Raw genomic sequence first — 7,422 nt, 5'->3', positions numbered from 1 at the left:
TGACTGGCATCTTTAGTGCAAGTTTGATGCGATGTTGGTCTGGACCAGGATAGTTGCGCTGAGGATGGAGAATGATAGGCTGATTCTTGATCCATTTGGGAGTTGACAGTGGTAAAAATAAGGGGCATCAAGGAACCCCCTCAGATTTTGGCTTGCGCAACTAGGTGGACGGTGCTATTGCTTATTAGGTGGATGAGAAATACTGGGGGAGAGACAAGTCTGAAAGCACTGGGGTGGTATGGAATCAGGATATTTTGGAATACCATCTTTGAGATGACCTACAGACATCTGTATGCTGGGGAGGCACTATATGAGAGAGCTCCTCTCAGCTGTGACCCCTACGGGCCCCTGGCACATAAGCAATAGCCCACTCCAACTGAGCATTGATGGTTCCTTCCCCCCACACTGCTCTCTACTACTTGAGGGTAAGTCAGTTGGCAGTTTGCACAGATGGCATCTCTTCTCGTGACCTCTCCAGAGCTTGGCCACTTCCAGATTATCTCCAGCATTTTTCCTTTGTCTGCCTAAGAGTGGTCCATCTTCTGGCTGCCAACCGGGCAGGCAGTGAAACCCTGTGTCTTCAGGCCTTCACTTGAAAGAAAAGGCAAATGGCAGCAATATAAATTGAAAGCCATTCTTCACCATCTGGAAGCTAGTTTCCTGTTGTCCAGGAGGCAGACGGGTAGGGGTTGGCTCGCCAGCTGCCTTGTCTTGCCTGGATGAACTGCCAGCAGAGGACTGAGTTTACATTTCAAATGTAGGGCCGTTTTCCTTCTCTTCTTTCAGGATCTGGAGAGAGGGGCAGTTACATGATAGAAAGCGATAAAGAATTGCTACACACCCTTTATTTATTAGGTTCCTCCTGCCAGGAATTCAGAAGACTCTCCCCTCCCTTTATATGACCCCCTTTTACACTTGTGATCTCAGTGACCCAATGAGGCCATTCACCTCTGTCAGGAAATGCGTTACTAACTACTTTTTGATTATTACCTTGATGAGCGCTTTCCTTTGTGAAAAATATATTTGCTGAGCATTAGCAGGTTCAAGGCACAAAAGTCCATGCTAATGACATGGCATTACACAGGCCAGGCCTTGCTGTTTTGGAGTTCTTACTCTAGTAGGGGTCAGGCAACAGAGAAAGAATCAAGCAAATGCAAATAAAGGTAATCCTGGATAGTGATGACTGTTGTGGAGAAAATAAGGCAGGGAAATGCAGTGTGTCAAATTATACAGAGGAGACAGCGGGGAAGTTGCTGAGGAGGTGATAGTTGAATTGAGAAGGAACTACTGAGCACAACTCTGGGTAAAGTGTGTTCCAGGTCTTGGATCAGCAAGAGCAAAACTCTTCAGATGAAATTAGATTTAGAACGATGTGGGCTGTGTGGCTGCAGCCTGTTGAATGGTGGAGATTGCAGTTTGAGGTCTGGTCAGAGCCCAGAAGGTATCACATCTTGAATCCTTGCATGTTCTCAGGGCACCCTAATTAGTGTGGGATTAGGCCAATAGCATAAAAGACACGGTTGGAATGGAATTGAACCAGATTTAAAGGGAATTGGTGAGGACCCAGTTGGGTCCAAATAGCAAATTATAGTTTCTCCTCCTTGCTTTGTGTTACACTCCAGCTTTGCCAGTCAGCTTGTTGCCACCTGCATACACCTGCAGTGTGCTTGATGACCCTTGGGATGTCTTCCTTCTCTACCTCTCTTTGGATGGCTAGCTTCTCCTCACCCTTGAACACTTCTCTCAATGTCACTACCTCCAGAAGCACCTCTCCATGAGTTGTGATAACCAAAAATGTCTCAAGTCATTGCCAGAAATCTTGGTGGGGGCATGAGGGGATCTCCCCAAGCTGAGAATCCCCCTACCCCCGATACACCTTTCTCTCTTGTTAGGGAGAGAGGGAAGGCAAGAAGCAGCAAAATGTCAGGAAATAAGCAGCCTATATCAAGTTTTGTTGCATTGTTATAAAGCTGTCCTGGGCTAAACCCACCTTAAATTAGTGCAGCCTGTAGTATTTCAGGTGCACAAAAGACACAACTAATGAAAAACCTGAGAAAGAGTCAGATCAGGAGACCCACTGAGGAATTAAGGTTCTATTTTTGTACTCATCAGCCTAACAACACTGTTAAATTTCAGGTTGGTGAAGTCAGGACTACACTAAAAAATGTTACTACTTTTTAATTACTGTTAATTACTGTCACTATTATTTGCATGTTGGTTTGTTCAAATACCTCAAAAATGTGAGGACTTTGCCGCCTGGCCTTGATAACATTTTTGTGTTTGTAACTTCTTGCCAACCCGTGTTCTGGGAGGATATTCTTCACCCTTACTCAGAAGGAAGACATTACCCCAGAAGCAGCTGTGTGTATCTAGAGGATACAGAATGTGAGAGGCTGGGATTAGAACCCAAGTGCAGATAAAAGCTCCAGGGTTCTGCCCATGATGATTGAGTTGGATAAGGCAGGCGTTTAATTCAAGCCTGGCAGGTATTCCTAGGAGTCAGGCTGTGTTTAGGCTAAGCTGTTCACTTTTTCCTCCAGATTCTCTGGAGAATACGTCCGTGTTCAGCCAAAGGTCTGTGGGTCCTCAGGGAAGTACCTCCTTTAGGCCTCTGAGCAAAATATGACAGGTTTGTCAACAATGGAATGCTGGCAGGTTTTTCTCTGAGTCCCCAATCTGTCTTTTTTGTGCTCATTCCACATACAGGCTTTCTGCTCCTCCCAATATTTTAAGGTCATTTGCCTTTTTTCCTCAACATTCTGGCCCCAAAACCCAATTGCAGGAAGAGCTTCTAGATTCTCATTCCATGAGGAATTGAGGGCTGCTAATGGCCTAATATACTGTATCTTCCAAATGAGCCTACAAGTTAATCTCCCATAGTAGAATTTATCAGCTGGAGGAGGAGGGAAAATTTCCTTTCCTTTTCTTTGTTTTTAAATTTTACATCTACATGGTATTGGTAGTGTTTCATCTCTTTGCAAGGTCGTACTATGTTTAAAAAAAAAAGCATGATTAATAATTGCACAGAGCTCTGCTGTTTCACACTGTAGCCACTAGTCAGCTGTGTCTGTTGACTAATTGAAATATGGCCAGTCTGAATTGAGATGTCCTGCAAGTACAAATCAAACTGGTATTTGAAGAATTAGTGTGAAAAACGGTAAAATGTCTCACTAACAATTTTTATATTGATTACATGTTGAAATGATATTTTCAATAATATTAACATTATACATAATAATATATTAGGTTAAATAAAATATATAATAAAATTAATTTTACCTGTTTGCTTTTATATTTTTTTAGGTAGTTACTAGAAAATTTGAAGTTACATAGGTGGTTTACATCTTATTTCTATCAGACAATGCTGATCTAGAGATTTGTACACCATTAAAGTACTTCTGTAGTCATTTAATCCATTAGGGGATTGATCATTATTCCATTTAACCAAAAAATAAAAACTAAAAATGTAAGAGGTTGGCAGTTTGTTCTTGATCACAGCTAGCAGTAAAAATAGATACTGAGTCGGCTAACTACAAAAATTACCCTCTGTGTTGAAATCCAAGGACAACATCATCTTTTTTGATAAAAGACTGGACTTGGGGTTCGGACAAACAAACTTCAACACAAAGCTCTCCTTTCTAAAACTTTATATTTCCCTTAAAGCAGCGTTTCCCTTTTTAAGTTGGAACAGCGAAGACAGATAGAAGGGTCAGGAAATCCCATTGCTCTGGGGGCTCAGAGTGGTTCATGCCTGGTAAATGGTACTGCGGGACAATAAAACAAAAAGTACTGGTAAATAAGAGTCCATAATACCCCCCCCCCCAAAAAAAAAAAGAAAGGAAGAATTAAGTCCCCTTTTCAGGGAAAATAATTTAGCTGACTGCATAGTTATTTTTCCTCAAACACTTCTTCCTAAGCTTTGCAGAGATTAATTACTCACACCTTGCATTTTGCTATTACAGACTCTGAGTGGAAACACGCCCTGCTTTTCTTCCCCAAAACACCTGCTGCATCCTCCCTGCATCAACAGTGATGAAAATAAGATTAGGCTGTTGGTATCCCATCTCTAAAATTATCTGCATGTTGTCCTGCATTCTGGCCAGAACCTGTGATGTCTGTGATCCATTGTAATGGGTGAGCCCAGAGTGAGGGGCAGCAAAAAGACTGGGGCTGGAATGAAAACACTTGGCTCAGGAAATTCCCCATTATCAGAGGTACTTAGACTTTAGGTAGAATTGATTTGGATCAAATTTTGTATATCTTCCAATCCCAAGAGTCAATAATTCTATGGCAAATAAATTTTCTTTTTTAATGTTTATTTATTTAGAGAGAGAGAGTACAAGGAAGGGAAGGGCAGAGAGAGAGAGAGAATCTCAAGCAGACTCCATGCTGTCAGCACACAGCCGAACCTGGGGCTTGATCCTATGAACTGTGGGATCATGACCTGAACCAAAACCAAGAGTTGAACACTCAACTGACTGAGTTTCCCAGGCACTCCTATGACAAAAAAATTCTGTAGAGGAATAAAACCCTTTAGAACCCTTTCTAGTTGGCAGCCTAACCCATTCTCCATTCCCTCTGCCTTTAGCCATTGCTGTAGAGATGACCACTTCACTGCTGTTGAAGTGTCTCTTCCTGATTCCAGAATATTTGTGTCTGAAAGGCTGAAGATAAATGCAGCAATTCAGTCTGATAAACAAATAGTCCTGATAATGGAGCTCAGTGGAGATAGTTGTGCCAGGAATATTTAGGTGTTGAATGTAATTTCAAAGGTCAGTAAATATGCCAAGTGAATGCAGTCTGAAGCTGAACACACAGTGAGAGCGGGTGAGGGACTAGACTGTTTTCCCACCTCCCTTGCAGAAAGAGCTTAATAGTCTACCTCCAAGTTGACATTTTATTTCTATATTTTGCTATAGGCTAGGACCCTTTTCCTCTTATGTTTCTTTCTTTTTTTTTTTTTTAATAATTGGAGACCTTTGTTGCAGAATGGCAGGAACAATAAATCACAAAGCCTTTATATTTATTTACATTATTTTACTTGTCACAGACAGCTGGGTCTAGAAAATTTCCAGGAACTGAGAAGTTATCTAGATGTCTATTTCCCCCCCATTTGGAAGTCTTCTGTACCCAGCCCCACACTAGGTGGTATATTAACAGGACAAAGACACAATCCTCACCCTTAAAGAATCTTGATGTAGTTGGAGAGACATGAACAGATGAATTTATGAACAGCACAGCATAAATGTGGCAAAAGAGGGGTATATGTGCTGCTTTACCTATACTACAGACTTCCATGCCTTCTCACTGATTCTCAGCCTCTGGCATTTCACTGTTTCCATTTAATTCTCTCCTCACCCACACCAAGGGATTCAGGGGTCATCTCAAATAAATGACTCCACTGTGAAACTCGAAACCTGACCTTATTCCTAGCCTTGAGCCTCACATTTCCTCTTGGAATTGCTGCTAAAAACTTAAACTAACATATCCAAAATCAAAATAATCTCCACTTCCCATAATCAAAATTGTCATCCAGGTGCATATATTACTGTTACCTAGACTCTAACTAGGTTTACATCTCACTAAATGTGTACACTTGGAAAGGCCATGTATCCTCCCTGAGGCTCAGTTTCATCACATGTAAATTTGATTACTAACATTTGTTTCTTATACCAAGGAACCATTGGAAAAATAATAAAATGATAAGATCAGGTGCACGTATCAAGCATCACTAATACTCTTGTGTTAGTAGTTTGGGTATACATTCTTTTTTGTCCATATAGCATTTGCAATCCCTGACTGGTCTCCCCATCTCTATCAGCTCTATCACATTTTAACTCCTATTCTTACCATTCCTATACTGAAGTAAGCACATAACATTTTTCCTGGATTCTTAGTTTTAGCTTTATCCTCCAAGTATCAGACTGAGCCTAAGCTGTGTCTAGATCTTGGGTTCAGGTATGTTTCAGAATATATCTGGAAATGCTCCAGCCAGTCATAATATTATTTGTTTGTAGGAGGTTGAGGAGTCTTTTGGGAGAGAATTTACCAAGAAAAGAGGATTGGGCAGACAAGTCTGACTGTCACAAAACCTGAGTTATGAGAGAAGAGGAGGGATTCTGAATAAGGTGTCATAATCATCACACGAAACCTGCCCCAGCCCCATTGCTCAGATCCATGTCTGTTCCTCAAGAGAGAGAGATAGCTGTCTAGCCAGAGACAGAAATGGCTGGGTCAGTAAACATCATTGGAACAATGGGTCTCAGGGGCACCTGGGTGGCTCAGTCGGTTAAGCATCTGACTTCAGCTCAGGACTTGATCTCACAGTTCATGGGTTCGAGCCCTGCATCGGGTTCTGTGCTTACAGCTCAGAGCCTGGAGCCTGCTTTCGATTCTGTCTCCCTCTTCTCTCTGCTCCTCTGCAGCTCATACTCTGTCTCTGTCTCTCTGTCTCTCTCTCTCTTTCTCTCTCTCTTGAAAAATAAATAAATATAAAAAAAACAAAAACAAAAACAAAAACAGTGGGTCTCAGGCACGAGGGATCCCAAAGCAGTAAAGATGTTGGCACTGCATTGGAAATCCTCCCTCAGTGTATACCATGAAGTGGGAAGGTCCATCTTCCCCTCCTCTATCTCACACACACTTTTTGGCTGCATGTTATAGGCTGTCATGTGAGCATTGGCGACATCGCCCCTTTGAAAACTATGCATCAGTGTTAGTGCCTGGTGGGAGACTTCAGTGGAGACCCTCTCTGGAAATTGGAGTTGCAATATCAGAAGACCTGCCCACAAGCACTTTTGAGGTAACCCCATGAACCTGCAGAAGGTCTTGAGGTGACATGAAGGGATAGAGAGATTTTACAGAAGGCTCTGTATCAGCAAGAGTGGTCAAAAACCAGTGAATTTCAAATTTTTGTTCCTAAAGGGACTCCATTCAAATCCACAATTAGAGAAATTTGGGTTATAGTTATGTGTACCCTCAAACTCCCAGAAATTCCCACATACAAATGAATATAGTTTGAGTATGATGACTTCCCATACATTAGCTAAGTAAATGTTGAATGAGCTCCAAATCTCTAGTATCACATGAATATTTCATGTGGACCATTTTTAAGGTCCATGGAAAACCGTACCCTTCATAAATACCTACATAACTAATACAAACACACACACACGCGCGTGCGCGCGTGCACACACACACACACACACACACAGAAGAAAGAAAGAAAGAAGAAAGATTTTCCTGGGTAGCTTGCCATGGTGCACAGAATGAGCACATTTGCTCTTGCTTAAAGAATAATGTCTCCACGGGGAGCCTGGGTGGCTCAGTCAGTTAAGCATACAACTTTGGCTCAGGTCATGATCTCATAGTTCGTGGGTTTGAGCCCCACATCAGGCTCTGTGCTGACAGCTTGGAGCCTAG

The sequence above is a fragment of the Neofelis nebulosa genome, chromosome 9 (assembly GCF_028018385.1).
Source record: "Neofelis nebulosa isolate mNeoNeb1 chromosome 9, mNeoNeb1.pri, whole genome shotgun sequence".
Lineage (NCBI taxonomy): Eukaryota > Metazoa > Chordata > Mammalia > Carnivora > Felidae > Neofelis > Neofelis nebulosa.
This window is presented reverse-complemented; position numbering follows the sequence as displayed.